Here is a 20,013-nt window from a genome sequence, read left to right as displayed (position 1 = left end):
CTGCTCTCTCCCGCCCAGCTCTCTCCCGCCCAGCTCTCTCCCGCCCAGCTATCTCCCGCCCAGCTCTCACCCGCCTGGAAGTGGCGGCGACGCGCCGGGGCCCCTGGACGAGGGGTTCGGCGAAGGCAAGAGCGACTCTCCGGCGCCCCTGGACGAGGCGGCCAGCGAGGGAGAGAGGGACTCTCTGGCGCCCCTGGACGAGGGGGCTGGCGAGGGAGAGAGGGACTCTCCGGCGCCCCTGGACGAGGGGGCCGGCGAGGGAGAGAGTGACTCTCCGGCGCCCCTGGACGAGGGGGCCGGCGAGGGAGAGAGTGACTCTCCGGCGCCCCTGGACGAGGGGGCCGGCGAGGGAGAGAGTGACTCTCCGGCGCCCCTGGACGAGGGGGCTGGCGACGGCGAGAGTGACTCTGCGGCGCCCCTGCGCGAGGGGCCCGGCGACGGCGAGAGTGACCTTCCTGCCCTCCCGACCGAGGGGGCAGGCGACCCCCCGAACAGCCAGGGTAAGGTACCCGACGACCATGCTAAAGTTCCGTTGTCTGTTAAGGGCAGGGGGCCTGGCCAGCACCTAGGGCACCAGCGGGGAGGCCCGCTGGACCGGCTACTCCCACTCCTCTCCAAGCGCCGAGGTCTGCTGGAGAGGCCTCTCCTACGTCTCGCCATTGGCCGGCGCGGACGCCCGCCGGACCGACCCTGCCTACGCCTCGTCATCGGCCGGCGCGGACGCCCGCCGGACCGACCATGCCCACGCCTCGTCATCGGCCGGCGCGGACGCCCGCCGGACCGACCATGCCCACGCCTCGTCATCGGCCGGCGCGGACGCCCGCCGGACCGACCATGCCCACGCCTCGTCATCGGCCGGCGCGGACGCCCGCCGGACCGACCACTTCCTCGCCTCGTCTCTGGCCGGCGCGGACGCCCGCCGGACCGGCCACTCTCCCGTTGCTTCACGGGCTGGCGCGGACGCCCGCCGGACTGGCCAACCTCTCGTTGCTTCACGGGCTGGCGCGGACGCCCCCCGGACCAAGTGTACAGTAACCTGCGCCGCCCTCCCTGGCTGCTTTTCCGCTTTTCATGGACATTTGGCTTTGGGGCGTCTGGAATCCGTCCCTTAGGGGGGAGGTACTGTCAGGAGTGGCCCTTTTGGCCCTCCTGGGTTGCCGTCGACACGTACCGGCTGTAGCCAATCCATTGATTTCTTTCGGTTCCTGTATTTAAGTAGCGACGCGTCATCACACGTCGCCGGATCGTTCACTATCGTTCACTGTCGATGACTACCATTGACTGTTGTTAGCGGTTGCTAGCGGTAGTAGGCTGTCGTTATTCTGTTGCCATTCTGTTGCCTCTGTCCGTATGCGCGCCGCATGCGGCCACGTTTGTTTTCCACGTTTTGGTTGATTCATTAAAGGACTCCGTATCACGCTAATGCCTCGTCCTCTCCTGCTTCCTGCATTTGGGTCTACCTACATTCACGGTCGCGTCACACGACGCGGTGCGACCGTAACAGATGCACCCGATCGCGCTGCGACGACCCAGCGACGCAGCGTGATCATAACAGAAACACTCTCCCCGCGCGTGTCACCAAAGAAGCAATGCGAAGGCCCGCTTCACTGGGATGATATGTGGGCTCAGCAGGGGTGCAATGAACCAAACACAAGATTAAAACGTCCCAGTCTTCAAGGCCAAATAGGAAAAAAATCCGATAGCGTCTCTGGTATTGTTCAGAGGGCCGGTCCAAATGTGCCGGCGGGCCGTATACGGCCCGCGGGCCGTAGTTTGGTGACCCCTGGCTTAGACAGTATAGAGTACAGAACATCAGCAGAAAATGCCAACGCAGATGCGTTATCTAGACTGCCGGGGAAGGAAAAGGATAATACAGTGGAGGAAAACAGCATCTTCTATTTCTCAGTAATGGATGAGCTTCCTGTGCAGGCTATAGAGATCACACAGAGCACTCTCAAGGACCCAGTCCTATGCAAAGTACTGGAGCTGACTCGGTCTGGATGGCCAAGTCATAACAAGGACGAGAGACTGAAACCATACTTTTTCAGGAAAAATGAACTGTCTGTGGAACAAGGTTGCATATTGTGGGGAATTCGAGTTATCATTCCACCAGCACACCGAGAGCGATTACTGCATGATCTTCACCAAGGACAACCTGGAGGATGCAGGATGAAGGCCTTGGCCAGGAGCTACTTGTGGTGGCCGCAGATGGACCGTGAAATAGAACATACAGTACAACAATGTGAGGCCTGTCAGAGTGTGAGGAAACTACCAGTAGCAGCACCTCTACACTGCTGGCAGTGGCCGACTAGAGTTTGGCAGCGAATACATATTGACTTTGCAGAGAAAGATCAACACCACTTTTTAGTATACAAGATTACCATCCCGCTTCCAATGGAGCTGCAGAGCGAGCAGTTCAGACAGTGAAAGCATCACTGCTGAAACAAGTGCTCGAGGAAAGAAAACAAAATGTCACAATAACAATGCAGCACAGGCTAGCTAACTTCCTGATGTCATACAGGAATACACCATACAGTGTTACAGGTTGTACACCAGCTGAACTGTTTCTCAAACATCAAATCAGGACCAGGTTCAGCTTACTGAAACCAGATCTCGCTCGATTGGTGGAAGCAAAACAACGGAAGCATAAACACTATCATGATAAAACCGCCTCCAAGCTGAGACATCTGTCTGAGGGTGACTCAGTCCTGATCCGGAATTTGACGTGGAGGAAAGGAGAGGTGGACAAAAGTAACAGTGGAAAAGAGACTCGGACCAGTCACCTACCTGGTGTGGAATGGAGTGAGCCGACGCTCAATCCACATTGATCATCTGCTGTACAACCAACCGTCCAGACCAGAGACATTGGAATTTCCGGATGAGCAGCTGGACGTCACAAACAACTACCCTGTGGTGGTTCACGCAGATGTGGGGGGAAAGGAACACCTGGAGCAGTAGATGGTAGCCCGTACTCACCCGAAGAGACACATGTAACACCTTCACCAGGCTCAGTGGCCTGTGACAAGACAGTTACACCTGACAACCGAGCTGTCAGTTCCCCAGAGGTGCTTTGGCGCAGGTACCCAGTGAGAGATAGAGCACCCCCTAAGCGACTGAATTTGTGATCGGTCAGTTGTGAAGAACGTTGTTCCTAAAATAAAAGAGTTCCTGTTCATACAAAAATGTGAAAAAGAGTTCCTGAGATTGGAATGTCAAAAACTGAAATATTGGGTCTAATGGTTGCGTTAGCAGTAATAATTAAGTTACAATTTGAGAAGTAAAGTTATTTAAAAAAAAATAATGAGGCAAAGAGAATTTTTGAAGTTGAGTGTTAATTCTTAATAGGAACTTCATAGTTAAAGGGAGGAGTGTAGTATATTGATACAGGAACTGTTTAGTTGCCTCAGGTTATACAAGTGTGTTCAACCACCTCCACCTAGTGACCATTGTGTAATACAGCGTGACCCGGATGTTGACATGTTTTGAGGTTGGTCTGAGTGTTGCAATAAAGAGCTACACACGTGTGAAAGTTGGCTCCGCCGTCTAATGCTATTATGGATATATTAACAGTTATATAAAAGTGCAAAGCTATCACAAAAACAACCATTTATTGGATGAATAACTTTCTTATGCTCTAATAAAGTGCTTTCAATTCATACAGTATCTCAGAAATACCAAGTGCGATGATTTTTCTTAAGATTTTCCCTTCAAAGTAACACATTTGTACTCCCTATTAAATCCATAATTATGGAGGTGAAAATTATGAATCGGGGATGGATTAATTGTAAGATTCAATTATTTTCAGGCAATTTTAAGGGTGCAGTTTATACGTGGGGCGGCTTATATGCGAGAAAATACGGTACTTTCACATTTTTCGGATGCTACACTAGAAAATCGCTGTGATTAAACATCTGATTGCCTCAATGACTGGTTAGTTTGGCTTCCAAATTCATAACAGAGCAAGGCAGTCATTTTGTTGATTTCAAAGGGACTAATGCCCAATGCCTCACTACTAGGCACAAGCAGCTAAACTGATAGCATTAAGAGAGGGGTATAACTTAATGCAAAATGAGGAGGTTAAAATCCATTCAAATGGTTAATATGTTTGTTTGTGTTTTCAATGTGTCACATTTTTGCCCATTACTGCATTATTGGCAAACGGGGATAATCACATCCACTGGCAAGGCAATCACTCATACTGGCTTACTGTGACGACTAATGGCTGCAGTTCGACTTCCAGAACAAATTTCTATTTGTAAATGTGTGGTGCACATTTTTAATACATTCTACCTCAAATATAACTGGAGTCAAAGTGGAACAAAGTCCAACATTGACAGGCCACTTGGACCAGCAGCGAGTTTTAAAGTGTTCGGGATCCTTGTGGTCCGAAAGCTCATTGCCGTGATGTTGCATGTTCCAAGATTCCTGTGCCCGACACAATGCCCTGTATACAAAAACATTAATTACTAGGAGAATACAATGTTTGGTATTTGATCTTCTTTCCAATCTGTTGCCTCTCACTGTGGGTCCCAGTTCTCATGCTTCATGTCCCAATGCAAGTGCTAATGAAATGTGAGGAAAATATTTTAAACTCATCACGTATCACTTGCTCTGTTCTCGAGTAAGCTCAGTGCCAGCCATGTGCTATTAAGTGTAAAGGTTTTCCACTGAATTGATTCAAATGCTCTTTGGTAGACCAAATCACTTTCCCTGTCATAATTAAGTTTGAGACGGAAGGGATCAATTGGGGGGGCTGTATGATGCAATGGAGTTGACCCAGAGCTTCCACCAATGAAAGACATAGTAGTAGTAGACGCCGACTCCTTCCATGTTCTTATGTTGAAATTGGACCCGAATAATTCCAACTGCCCGCGACCCTAATGAGGATAAAGCGGTTCAGAAAATGAGATGAGATGAGATCATTCCAGGTGTTGTTTTGGGCAGGTCTTGTGGCCCATTGTCCATCCAACGGACAATCTTTGACTACAGTTCATTAAGTTCACATCCAAGAACCGAATATTTAGACCAGGGGTCCCCAAACTTTTTCCTGTGAGGGCCACATAACCTTTCCCTTCTCTGATGGGGGGCCGGTGTCAGTTTGTATAAGAAAAAGTGTGACGATCGTAGGGGAGCTTAAAAAAATTATTGTTTTCCAGAAAGCCACACATAACCAAATAACCCTTTTTTTCTTTACAGAAAAAAAGTCAGGAAACAAATAATAACACTATTAATGAAATAAATAATAACTAAACAACCCTCTGAGTTCTTCACAGAAAAAACAGGAAATAAATAACACTATTTATGAAATAAATAATAACTAAATAACTCTCTCTGGGTTCTTCATAGAAAAAAAAGCCATGGAACATTAACTTTCTGTTGTGCCATGCACAATCTTAACAGATAAAAGTTCAGCTCAGTTGTCAGAGCAGAATCTCTCTCACGTCAACACTTTGCAGCACAGTCCTTACTGGTGAATTAGGCAGTGGACTTGTAGCGGGGCGGTGAGACCCCTTTTTTCCAACTCCCGGTTCATGCGTCCCATTAGACCGCGAGTTTCGCCCACCATGCTAGGAGCCCCGTCAGTCGTGATGCTAGCTAGCTTTGACCAGTCCAGGTCCAACTTCTCCATGGTTTGGCACACTTTGTCAAAAATATCCTCTCCCATTGTAGTCCCTTTGAGACTTTGGAGGGCTGCCAGATCCTCGCATATCTCAAAGTTTATGCTAACTCCACAAATAAAAATGAGCAGTTGCGCTGTGTCTTGCACGTCCGTGCTTTCATCCAGTGCTAATGAAAAAAAGTCAAATTATTTCGTCTTCTGCTGCAGCTGGGCATATACATTACTCCCAATTTCTTCAACGCGTCTGGTGATTGTACTCGCCGACAGACTTACGGCATTAAATGGATCTTTCTTCTCGGGACACACCTCCTCCGCGACAGCATCCATACATTTCTTAACAAACTCTCCGTCAGTGAAAGGCTTACCGCTGCTTGCTATCAGTTTAGCAACTGGAAAGCTGGCCCGAACGGATGCCTGGTTCAGCTGAGCTTGGCGTACAAATGTATTCTGCTGAGATAGTAGTTCACTTTTTCGCTTTGAGTTTGTCTGCTCGTATTTGGCCTTGCAAGCTATCGTACTTGTCTTTGTGACGGGATTCATAGTGTCAGCGAAGATTGTATTCTTTGAATACCGCCACCGTCTCTTGACAGATGAGACAAACAGCCTTTTCTTTGCATTGAACAAAAAAATAATCGTTTGTCCACTCCAGGTTAAATACCCTGCATTCTGAATCATTTTTTCTCTTACCTAACTTTTTCGCCATTATTCCGTTCTCTCTTTGACAGGGCGGGGCCTAGGATTTTTTTTTGGGGAAAAAAAAAAATTCTGGATTTTTTTTTTTCCAAATTGGAAATAAATCCGATAGCATCTCTGGTATTGTTCAGAGGGCCGGGCCAAATGTGCTGACGGGCCGTATCCGGCCCGCGGGCCGTAGTTTGGTGACCCCTGCTTTACACAGATCAGTCCACCTCTGGTCCCTTTGCAGAAAAACAGCCCAAAGCAGGATGTTTCCACCCCCATGCTTCACAATAGGAATGGTGTTCTTCGGCTGCAATTCAGTATTCTTTCTCCTCCAAACACAAGAACCTGTGTTACTACCAAAAAGTTCTATTTTGGTTACATCTGACCATAACACATTCTCCCAGTCCTCTTCCGGATCATCCAAATGCTCTCTAGCGAACCGCAGACGGGCCTGGCTGTGTATTGGCTTCAGCAGGAGGACACGTCTGGCAGGATTTGAGTCCCTGGCGGCGCATTGTGTTACTGATAGTAGCCTTTGTTATTGTTGTGGTCCCGGCTCTCTGTAGGTGATTCACTAGGTCCTCCTGTGTGGTTCTGGGATTTTTGCTCACCGTTCTTGTTATCATTTTGACGCCACAGGGTGAGATCTTGCATGGAGCCCCAGATCGAGGGAGATTATCAGTGATCTTGTATGTCTTCCATTTTCTAATAATTGCTCCCACAGTTGATTTCTTTACACCAAGCATTTTACCTATTGCAGATTCAGTCTCTGTAGGTGACCAAATATATATTTTCCACTCTAATTATGAAATAAATTCTTTAAAAATCTGATTTTCTGTTTATTTTTTCCACATTCTGTCTGTCATGGTTGAGGTTTACCCATCTTGACAATTACATGCCTCTAATCTTTTCAAGTTGGAGAACTTGCACAATAATAATAATTCGTCATCATCATCAACAACAAAAGCCTATTTGTCATCACACCCAGAAACTGCGTATGACGAAATTGGTAACTGTTTTTTGGTCATTGTTTTTGTAAAAGTTTGGTAATTGGTGGTTGACAAAATAATTATTTGCCCCACTGTATATCTCTCCAATGTCAGATCCATTGTAAACAGAGTGGACGATTTGCAATAAGAGCTCAAAGTTAATCGCTACGTTCGCGAATGCTCAATGCTATTAATCACAGAGACGTGGCTTCACCCACAAATACCCGACGCTACAGTGCAGCTAGCAGGACTCACGCTACTCAGATCAGACAGGACGTTCAACTCAGGAAAACAAAGAGGTGGTGGGCTTTGCATTTATGTGAATAAGGGGCGCATTTGAGGTGGAATCCACGTTTGCCGGATCTACATGTCAGGGGAGAGCGTGAAACGATTAATTTGTTATTACAGGTGGGGCAGTTTGCGTTTATAGGTTGGTGTATTGTTATGGCTGTTTGGTGTGTGGAGGATTGTTGTGTCAGGGGTGGTGAACAGGTCGGGCATAGCCAGTTTGCATTAGTTTGGGAGCGAGGTAGTCCAGAGCAAGAGCGGCGGGATTTGTTGGGGCAGTTCGAGCAGGGGATGGGGGAGATGGTAGGGGAAAAGGAGATTTTGCAGACACAGCATTTTTCTTTCGGTCCCACGTAGGCTGTGCGCGGAAGTGACGGCACGACGGCATTTCCGGAACAGGATCCGCAGAGAAAGCCTTGATGACTCTTTATCTGTGTTCGGGTCAGGCCGCTACAGGTCCTGTGGAAATTTCGTCGGCAAGCGTTGCAGACCAGTGGGGTGAAGTCACGACGGATCGTCTTAGAGCATCCCGGGCAGGAAGGTCCCGGGTTCTCCTCGACGTCGCCTGCCCTTAGGAGGAGTAACCGGAGGTGTGAGGCAGGGCGGACATCTGCGGCTGGATGAAAAACATAGGGCGCCATGTTCCTGGGTGGCAGCTCTGGGTGGTTGTGTTGGATTCGCAGGCCGCGGCGGGCGGCCTCTCGGGAGACACCTCGTGAAGGTTCTAACTGTTGTCTCCCCCTACTGCACCAAGAAGATTACCGTCAAACTTATACAGCCTAACCGCATAACGAACATGGACAAGGTGCCGCTGACTTTCGACACCTCGGTGAACCACACTGTGGAGAAGAAGGGGACCAGCTTGGTAGCGATACGAACAACGGGGCACAAGAAGTCGGCTTTTACTGTCGTTCTTGGTTGCCAAGAACGACAGTAAACTACCACCTATGGTGATTTTTAAGCGAAAGTCGCTGCCGAAAGAAAAGTTTCTAGCTGGCGTCATCGTGAAGGCAAACCAAAAGGGCTGGATGGACGAGGAGAAAATGAGAGAATGGCTACGTGAGGTGTATGTTAAGAGACCATATGGGTTTTTTCACGGCTCGCCGTCAATGTTGATTTGCGACTCCATGCATGCTCATCTCACATCAGTGGTGAAAAACCAAGTCACGAAAATGAACTCAGAGCTTGCCGTCATTCCCGGAGGCTTAACTAAATGTTGGGTTCATTCTGGGATGTTACTATATGTTCATTTGGAATTAATAGGTAATGAAGCTATAATTTAAATAGTGCCATACTGTTTGGACTGAGTGCACTTTCCCCCAGTCTTCCTGTTCAGGGCCAGTCAATTGTTTTCATAACTATGGACTGAACAGGACAACAAGTTCCAGGATCTACAAGGACTCTTAAACTGCTTTGCTCTGTTTACCTTATAAAGAAATTATTATGCTTACTGGTGCAAATTCTAATGCCGTTGTTTTGCTTATTGTGCAAATTCTTACGCAGGTGTTCCGATAAAAACAGATTGTTGTGACAATTGTTTTTATAACCTTCATGATGTTATTCGGTTAAGCTTATACAATTGTTCAAAACAGTTGAGACAGTTGTTTTTGCTTATGCAATTGTTTAAATCAGATTACCTTTGAATGTTTTGGTTATGTGCCGCTAAATGGACCGAAGAGTATGCCGCTCGTCAGAATGCTCTTGCGAACGAAGCCACGTTGGGAGCGATTCTCCTTCGAAGTTGTAAGCAGTTATGTTGAAAGATGTTTTCCTATTTTAATTAAATATTACTAATAATGATTCAAAAGGTTTTAATCATTATTCCAACATTTGGTCCTTCGAGTAGCCGGGGTCAACACACCGATAAGGAATCCAGACGCTGCAGTTCAATATCTGGAGTGACCGTGCACGGCGAGAATCCCTTTTCCAGGCTGGATTATTTCTCAGCAGCGCCTGGATTCTGATCGGTTGACGACTATCCTCTGGGTGAGCATCTATCGACATTTCTGCCGAGTCCGCGTGTGATGGCTGCATATTGTTGACGGGTTCCAAATGCGCGAAGGGCATCACACGCGATGGCCTTATTTTGAGAAGTAAGGCTCGCGTCCTGGGGATGGCGATTTTAAAACCCTGGGTATACTAGTCGCTGCCAGGTAAAGAGACAGAGCATGAGTCTATAAAACTTGGGGCAGTTCGGGGTGTCCTGTGCCGCGGTCCGGAAAGGTACAAATATAGCTCTGACAGTATTTCACGCTAGGTTATACATTAGGAATTTGGGGCAGTTCGGGGTGTCCTGTACGGACGGAATGGTACAAATATAGCTCTGACAGTATTTCACGCTAGGTTATACAGTAGGAACTTGGGGCAGTTCGGGGTGTCCTGTACGGAAGGTACAAATATAGCTCTGACAGTATATCACGCTAGGGTATACATTTGTGTTGCGTGTGTTACGTGTGTCGTTCCGCGGAAAAGAAATTTGCTAACTGATAACTGAGTGCACGCGAGCTCCCTTCAAAATGGGCAGCTCAAATATCAAAGCGGCTAGCGACGACGATCCGAAACAGTGTCTGCCGTGTAAAGATGAAATTTGTTGCAAATCAAAGCGCTACAAGGGTTAAACACCTAAATTTATGGATAAACAAATATGGGTTTGCTGGCCAGCTTAAATATGCATGAAATATTAAAACCTGCAGGATAAAATACGCACTAAGCATAGAAGTAATCTATATATAATATGTGAAGGGAGATACAAGCGAGGCGGCTTGTTCCACAGAAAGAAGGGTGATAAAACGGGTCCGTTGTGTGAAAAAATAAAAGATAGCGCGGCCTCCTCGGCTGACGGGGACAGAATAGAAATGTTACCAAGGGGTTGGAAAAAAAACAAATGAGGTTGAACAGAAATCGGGTTTTCAAAAATGCTATGTGCTGGGTTTGTGGAGAATTGAGGCATGTATCGCGTGATTGCCTGGACAAAAAGGTCTCTAAAAACAAGGCAGGCCTGCTCAAAATGATTTGAATGAGGATTTTGAACATGAGGATGTTGAGCTAATTTTAAACCAGAGATCACATTCTTTGTGAATGAATTCAATTGGATTTTTTTGTGTGATGCTGAAAGTTGTAAAACGGCAATTAAAATGGTTATTTCCAAGTGCTAGGCATACTTTGTTAATAGTAACTAAATGTACTGTCAATGTACTGGAATGAAAGGGTTTATTTTGGCTTATCCTGGTTTCGTTCCCGTCTGCTAGCGGGAATATTTTGGTTAACAGAAATACAAAACGGCCAATTAAATGTTTAGCGGGGTTGCCAAAACTGCGTTTTTGTCATACTCTAAACTTGCCAAATAATGCGTCGATTGCGGGGGAAGCGCTCTGTTTTGGTGCGGCTGATTTGACGGTGTTAGACATTATAATACAGTATAGTATGTGCGCGGACCGTACAAGCGACTAAAAATTTTTGGGGGACCCCTTCCATGGAGAATATTACAATAATTGGCCTTGGGGGTGCTGAAGCAAACTTGAGGGCAGAAATGGGTTTTTGCTATGATATAGTTATGCTTGCAGCATATGGTGATTATGGGGTCTTGGCAAAATATTGTGATATAGTTGGATATCGGGAGAGTAATTAATTTAGTCTTCTCTAAAAAGCATTATAATTGTGCACAGGAGGCCAAGCATTGTGCTCAAAAAGAAAAAGAGAGCACTTAGGAATGTCAACAAAAGATAAGCTGCTTCGCAGCATTTGTGAAGGTCACAGTTAGCGGCTAAGAGCGCGCTTCCGTTAAACACTTCATAATAAAAGCAGCAGGGTTTCCGCAATGACCTTCGCATTTATTTTTGGGATTTAATAAGAAATGAGGTGATAGAAAATCTGTTTGTAAAAAATGATTTGGTAAAAGCTTTGGAATTGGGAATAATGCTATTATTATTATTTTATTTTTTGTTTTGTGAAGTTCAAAAGGCTCTTAATTGAAGAGAGCTAGTTTTGGAGGATAAAACGATATTATTACTGTTTTTTGAATGGTTGGATTGTTCAAAATACTTTAATATGGGAGATTGGCTGGTTAAAGAAAAATGAATGGAATTTTTTCACAATATTATGGCATATTGGTGACAATGATGTTCCTGGATCGTGCAGCGGTAAGAAATGCTTCATGAAGGAGCAGGGGGCGTATGCAATGTTTGAAAATGTTGCACTCAACAACACGCCCCCCACTGGGTCCCACACCAGGGCCAACGATGGCCTGCAGACCCTAAACCGCAAGATGAAAAAGCATCCTGGAGTAGAATTATTATCCGCTTGACAGATTTGTGGGATAAGGCCATACTAATAATGATTTGGCCTAATCTGTTACATTTTCCGTAGCCCTTTTTGCTACGATTTTGACATTATGTGGGTGTTGTATTATTCCCTGCTTAAGATCCTTGATAAGCCGACTTATAACCACTGCGATTGCCCCTACAAATTCTAAATTGCATGAATTATATCCTCTGTTGATGAGACGTACTGAGGGAAGCAGTGAATTTCAGGAGCATGGTAATTCCAAGGATGGATTGGGCGAAAATGATTTTGTTTTCTGCTTTTCAGACCTGCCGAACGAGTAGGGCCTAAGCGAGTAAAATTAAAACAGCCAACGGAGATATCCCTCTCTTCTTGGATTTGCCATAAAATGAATAACGAACATATAATAAAAAGGGGGAATGTTGGGTTCATTCTGGGATGTTACTATATGTTCATTTGGAATTAATAGGTAATGAAGCTATAATTTAAATAGTGCCATACTGTTTGGACTGAGTGCACTTTCCCCCAGTCTTCCTGTTCAGGGCCAGTCAATTGTTTTCATAACTATGGACTGAACAGGACAACAAGTTCCAGGATCTACAAGGACTCTTAAACTGCTTTGCTCTGTTTACCTTATAAAGAAATTATTATGCTTACTGGTGCAAATTCTAATGCCGTTGTTTTGCTTATTGTGCAAATTCTTACGCAGGTGTTCCGATAAAAACAGATTGTTGTGACAGTTGTTTTTATAACCTTCATGATGTCATTCGGTTAAGCTTATACAATTGTTCAAAACAGTTGAGACAGTTGTTTTTGCTTATGCAATTGTTTAAATCAAATTACCTTTGAATGTTTTGGTTATGTGCCGCTAAATGGACCGAAGAGTATGCCGCTCGTCAGAATGCTCTTGCGAACGAAGCCACGTTGGGAGCGATTCTCCTTCGAAGTTGTAAGCAGTTATGTTGAAAGATGTTTTCCTATTTTAATTAAATATTACTAATAATGATTCAAAAGGTTTTAATCATTATTCCAACACTAAAGAACACCGGCATCAACCGGGCGTTCAAAGCAAAGTTGCGAGCAGCATGGGAACAATGGATGATAGCTGGCGAACACAGCTTTACGAAGGGTGGTAGGCAGCGCCGGGCTAGTTACTATACTATTTGCGAATGGATTGTGGACGCTTCGACTAACGTGTCTGCTTGCACTGTTGTTCGAGCTTTTGCCAAAGCCGGCATAATTTCTGTGGAGGCACATGGCAATGACAGTGACTCTGACAATGAAGAGAGGGAAACCGGCGTTTTTAATGAATCATTTGGTCAAGTGTTCAATTCGGACACAGAAAATTAGGACTTTGATGGATTTGTGGGTGATGATGACGTGAGTACATTGTAAAATGGATAAATAAAGTACAACCGAACTCAGTTTTGCTTCCGTTGCCTTTTTAAAAACGTGTTTTAGGGTGTGTCCGTATGTTTAAGCTGGTGTATGTTTTGCCATAACTGGCTGCGTGTTTTGGTGCGGTGCGCCTTGTGTGTGTCAAATACAGAAAGAGCACTCGTTACTGACACTGCACCTTTAAATGCGTTGCACCATATAGTCGTGAAAATACGGTAAATTAAATTTGTCCAAATTTAGGTTCATTAGAAACAGTCTAACTCCTGAGTCAGCAAAACTGTATTTTGACACAATGATTATATCACACATGACTTACTTCCCCTATCAAGTTGGTCATTGGCCTGCAAGACAACACTAAAACCAATTGAAACCATTTATAAGCAAGCTCATAAAGTATTGTACCGAAAACCAAAAACCGCACCACCACCTTCAGGTATTAAAAAAAATCATCTGAAATGGGACATTACTGTTAAATGTGCAGATGCCACCTTAGTTAACAATCTTCCATCAGAAAGCTCCTCCTTGACTGCAAGCTTTTGTAAGAAAAGTTCCAATACGTCAACACAGGCTGGCTGTAGAGGTGACTGTGTAGTTCCCTTCAAAAAGAGTGCATTCGGCCAAAGCACCTTCTCTGTCCGTGCCCCTCATATCTGGAACTCAATACCAATTACCATACATGAACTCCCGTCTCTGAATCTATTCGCCAATCATCTTAGACGAACAAAATTATGATCACAACGCTGTCTAAATCTGCGCTACTATTGAAGATTGAACAGAGTGCACGCTTGGACAGCAGTGAGACAGGAACAAAGACCCACTTTATTGAACATGTCAGCATCTTTTAAAGCAGTACAGTGAAGGACATTTGCCGCCCTTCGCAATCGTGTCCGACATCTAAGCACAGTATAGTGAGCCCGTGAAGGACATCTGCCGTCCTTCCCCATCGCCTCGGCACCATCTAGTATCTTTCTCGGGAGGTCAACCCCCCTGCTCACGTAAACATAAGCTGCTATCTGCGACTCCCGGGTGCCTGCACAACCTGGGTCAAATTCCTGGTGTCACTGTGTTGCTCGTCCCGCAGGAAGACTTTTCTCAGATGACCGATTCCACAGCAAGACCTCTCTCGGTTGGCTCGTCCCACAGGAAGACTTTTCTCAGATGATCCACTCCACAGCAACACCTCATTCGGTTGGCTCAACCCACAGGAAGACTGTTCTTGTCTGGCTCGTCCCACACTCCTTCATCTACCTATTCTGTCTGGCTAGTGTACTTCATTTAAAGCACAAAGTAAAAGGCAAAGTATATGGGAAATCATTAAGAAATATTAAAATGCAATTAAAAAAGCAGCAAAAACACAAAACGAGCAAGGCGGCAGCCGGTGGCAGTAGCTCTGTCCACTCTTATTTGTTTTTCGTGTTTTAGAGCCTTTCTATCTTTTTTTCTATTACATTTTAATATTTCTTAATACATTCCTTTTACTTTACTTTGTAAATTATCCTTTTGACTTTAATGTTTTTACAACTTTCTTTGTTCTATTAGCTTGATTTCTTTCTGCTAGTTCTTTTTTGGAACCATTCAGCCATGACTCCGCTGTCACACATGGAGTCAGCTGTGAACAATACGCAGCAGAAAGAGCAACACCTCGATGCCGGAGGAAATCAGGAGCTGGATAAAAGTACCGGGAGAAGAAGCGACGCTTCAGACCAATCATTCCATCTATTCTTATGAGGATAAGATAGAAGAGCTGTCAGCGCTTTCCAGGCCGGAAACGGAGTATCTGAAGTGTCGTACTCTGTTGCTGTTGATTCTTCAGCTCCAGATAACTGAGGGACTGTGCGGATAAGCTTGGGAGAGTGATTCTGCATATTTTCAAACTCGGACTCAGTCTGCAGAAGTAGACTTCCTGTGTGGTTCCAGTTTTATCTAACTCTACAATGTCTTTTTCTTGTGTCTTCATCCGTTTTTGCTACTGCAACCAACATGGCGCCGCTCAAGTGGCAGCCAGTAGCGGTAGCTCCGTCCGCTCTTGCTCGTTTTGTGTTTTTGCTGCTTTTCTATCTTTTTTAATTGCATTTTAATATTTCTTAATGCTTCCCAATATATTTTGCCTTTTACTTTGTGATTTTTGCTTTGTTGTTTTGCAACCTTTGCGACCCGACCCACCCAATTGCGTGGCTTGTCTGTGCTTGCTACTGTCTTACTACTGCAACCAAGGAAATTTCCTGAATATGGGATGAAATAAAGTTCCAATCCAATCCAAGATCAGCCTCTCCTTTATATATTACTTGAACAGACATTTTCATCCTTGCCAAAGTGGATTTACCAATCCAGCGTGGTGGAAGAACATTACGCAATATATAATATCCGCACATCCAGTAACTTTCGGCCACGGCTATTGTCTGTATGCCTAGGAATTGAAGGTACGGTATTGTCATTGTCAGTGGCGGTCCGTGCATTTTCTCATAGCCCCTTCAACGAATCAATCTAACAATAAATCTATGCACAAAAGGGGGTAAAATCCACTTCCTAGCAGCATTTAATAATTAAACACAAATACTGGAGCTTTTCAGACATTAAAACCAGGCCAGGGGGGTGATTTTACCCGGAAAAGACAGAGATGAACTTCAATGGCGTACGGGCAAACATTGTCCGAAAATGGGGTAAAATCCAGCCAAAAACAGCATTTATTGATTAAATACAAATACTGGCGCTTTTTAGACATCAGAACTGACATTTCCTCGGGATAAACAGCGATGAACGTCGACACGTCCATATATGTCCATACACGAAATGCAAAAAATGCACTAAAATGGGGTAAAATCCACTTTCTAGCAGCATTCATTGATTGAATACAAATACTGGAGCTTTTGAGACATTACAACCAGGCCAGGGGGTGATTTCCCCGGGAAAAGACAGCGATGGACGTCAATGGCGAAACGGCAAAAAATGCACTAAAATGGGGTAAAATCCACTTCTTAGCAGCATTTAGTGATTAAATACAAAAACTGGAGCTTAAATACAGACGCTCCCCTACTTACGAACATTCAACTTACGAACAACGGTACATACGAACATGTCTGCAAATTGCGTTTAAGTCCAAAAATGTTCGCAAGTCCAATTTTGTATTTCGCCTTTTTCGGAGTAGTACTTCTTTCCGCCGCTAATACCGACGCCTGGCGCTGTGAGAGCTCAGCTCACCCAGCATCTACCTTCTTCTTCGTTGCAATGCGGAAGTGCGTGAATGTATCTCCAGTGTGCAAAGAACCTTTTTCATTTGTATCATTAAATATCTCATGCATCCCATATTGAATATGGTTGGTAAAAAGCTAAAGGCTTCTATTGAGGGAGTTGCAAGGAAGAGGCAAGCCATTTCATTTGAAACGAGTGGCAATAATAACGAAGCTTGATGCGCGTGAGAGTGGTGAGCGTTTCATGGGCATTGAATCGTTCGACCGTCAGTACCATTTATAAACAGAAAGATCGAGCAGCAGGACCCAAATATTGAACGTTGCACAAAGTTTGCAAATCAATTGAATGATGCCATACAGTGCTCCAGCATCATTTATGATGAAAAAAAGAAGAAAACTGTGCAATTGTCATTAGGTCGCTTCTTTTGGCCAGTTTCTAATACATAAATCTCCCTCTCTCTCTACAGTACTGTACATATTCTCTCCATTTTATTAAATGTTTTTTTTCTTCAGTACAAACCAATGCGTGTTACTTATACAAGCCTTAAACATACAAATGCACTTATATAAACCTTCAATATACTTATATCGGCCTTAAACATAAATTATAATACAAAATATAGCACTGAATCAACTTACAAACAAATTCAACTTATGAACAATCGCTCGGAACCAATTGCGTTCGTAAGTAGGGGAGCGTCTGTACAAACACTGGAGCTTTTCAGATATCAGAACCGGGCCCACAATTGAAATATTATTTAGGAATATAGCCATATTTTCCTCACCAAAAATCCTTTTTAACTGTACACAATATCCATCCTCCTTTCTTTCTTCCTTCTTTTCTATGGCCATCGAAGCTAATGCTGAAAGTCGAGCCTGTCCTGTCGTATTTCCGTCTTGAAAATGGCTTTTAATCAACAAAACAATATATTTGCGTGTGCAGCTCACTCCAAATACAGTTTGGTAGCTCTGGCTAGTCACTAGCTAATCATAGTATGTGAAAGCAATGACGTATCCCTACGACTGCGAGAAGGCAATGACGTATCCCTACGACTGCGAGAAGGCAATGACGTATCCCTACGCCTGCAAGAAGGCCTTGGTGTCACCAAATCGAATTCTGATTGGTTAAAGCAACAGTTTTATCGATGCTTGTTAAATGCTGCAGAGCCTGCAAAACTGATTGTGTAGGCCTTGAGGCAGATTTCTGACCCTGGCAACAAATAATGGCTGAAATGTGATTGGTTAAATGCTTCAATATGAAAACACACATCTGGAAGCAGTGCAACCAGGGGTAAATGCAATGAAAGGAAGCTAACAGACCATTTGGAATTATTTAATAAGTATTGATGGACAAAATATAATATATGATTCAGATATTTCTTAGGCCAGCATAGAAAGCCTTGAAGGCCCTGACGGCCTGCCACTGACTTAAGGGTGTGTGAAATGCAAACATTCCATAAAAAGCTGAATAATTCCTATTTAGATTATTTCTTATTTGTTTTCCATAATAAAACAACTTTTGACTCACCCGACACGTCCAAATCCACTTTGAAGTTGATGAAGTGCGTGTGGATGTTCCGCAAGACATTTTTGCCACCTGGTGGCCGTGTTTCAAACTGCCGTCCACAAGATAAGATGACGAGATGTAGCCTGTGGCGTGCACTTTGGCTTCAATAGCTACACTTTGATAGAAGATAAAATCCCACACGTAATCGTAATTTCCTATAGCAGTGATTGTCCTGATTACCAAAGCGCTGTTTACCATCCCACCATAACTATTTGTGAAAAGTCCGCAAAGTGTCTCCGCAGAGGACGACCGAAGCTGTGTTCGAATATACAAATTGAATTCCTGAACCTGATAGGTAATTTAATGTCGATGTAGCGGTATGTGTCAACATAAGTGGCGTCATGGGGACAATCTGTGCCACGGACCAGTTCATGTGCAAAACGCCCGACTCCGATGCTGGAGTTTAAAAACTTGGTGATAATCATCCCGGGCGTCACTGATCCGTTTACCGACATGACTTCCTGTACACTCAACTCGTACACAATCCTCTCCCCCTTAAAGCGCACGTCGAACACCCGCATGCCAGTGAGAGAATTTAAGCCAAAAGTAAAGCTCCAATACAAGTAGAGTACGTGGTTACCGCTTACGCTGAAGCGTTTCCCATTTGTGTAGTACTGCAACGGGCTCAGCTGCAGTGGCTTTTGCTTGGGCTTCAGAGATCCATAATCCACACGCTGATTGTAAACAATTCTTTTCACAGATCTTGCATCATATTTCCGTTTTAGTTCCTCCACAGTGTCAAAATACTGACCGTTATAAAAAAGTTTCTCCACTTTCCATTTGGTTTCATTAATGTCTCGTGGTTAACGAGAACCTCAAAACCCACCGGGTGGATGTACATGTCGCTCAAGTCTCTGAAGAAAGACATCCATGTTTTCCTGTCACCTGATCGCACTCCGCGTGGCATTTGCTCGAACGGGAGTATTTGCTTGTTGGCACCAAAGCTCTCGTTCATGAGCTTTGGCAGTTAGGGGAACAGTTCTCGTAGGAGAAACGTTAACAACAATTTGTACTTCCCAATGGTAACCGTGCGCGCGTTAATGGGCAGCTCTGCTTTGTACCTCTCCTGGGGGACATCCTTGTGGTAAATAGGCTTTGGTAGAGGCCCCACCACATACTCCTTAATGTGGCCTCTGGAACCGTAGAAGAAAACCACAGTGGCTTCGCGCACTGGCTTTGAACCGACTCCATCCAAGTAAGACAATACCTCTACTTTCCCAGGCAGTGAAAAGTCGATTAAGAATAAGAAGTTCTCGGAGGTCTTCGTGAGCTGCCTGGATGATATATTTAATTATTTCTGATTCAGCATGTACTGTTGGACCTGCAAATACTCACCCTGAGTGAGATCTGCAAACACGCGGCAGCACTCGTCGTGTTTCCCTTTCAGAAGATGAGCGGGCTGAGAGGAACATTTAGATGCCCTGCTTGAATAAATTCCGATTAAAATTATATTCAAAAGAAGAGAGGCGAGTACAAAAACAAAAAGAGCCCACTTCACAAAGGAGTTTATATTCTGGTCGTTAGAGACACTGCTTGGAAAAAAATGAGAAGTGCGTACTGACATAGGAAGTAAAGATTTTGTGTGCCTTTAAGTCTCCAGACTCGTCCCTTCCTTTGTAAGTGATGCTTGTGGGGATCTCGTTGCAGAGCGCCTGCTGCTCCTCAGCACTAGGGCCAAAATAAAAAGGTTGTTATTTTTTAAGTACATTTTATAAATATGTTTTTTTTGTTATGTCGTAGTATGAAAAAGACGCTCCCTCCTAATACAATGAAACGTATTGGAGCAATAAAACGTGCAGAGATGTTGACAGGCCTCTTTATTTTTATAACCTAATCTCATCTCATCTCATTTTCTGAACCGCTTTATCCTCATTAGGGTCGCGGTATTTTTATAAACTTGATTTAAAAAAATATTGTCTCATCTCATTTTCTGAACCGCTTTATCCTCATTAGGGTCGTGGAGGGTGCTGGAGCCTTTCCCAGCTGACTTCGGGCCAGAGG

General features: G+C 44.7%; 1 pseudogene; it reads right to left on the bottom strand.

Annotated features, from left to right (window-relative positions):
- The window catches only part of LOC144088219 (primary amine oxidase, liver isozyme-like), a 39,286-nt pseudogene that overhangs the window by 8,870 nt on the left and 10,403 nt on the right, over positions 1-20,013 (bottom strand).

The sequence above is a fragment of the Stigmatopora argus genome, chromosome 14 (assembly GCF_051989625.1).
Source record: "Stigmatopora argus isolate UIUO_Sarg chromosome 14, RoL_Sarg_1.0, whole genome shotgun sequence".
Taxonomy (NCBI): Eukaryota; Metazoa; Chordata; class Actinopteri; order Syngnathiformes; family Syngnathidae; genus Stigmatopora; species Stigmatopora argus.
Note: the sequence above shows the minus strand (reverse complement) of the source record. Positions and strands in the feature narration are given on the sequence as shown.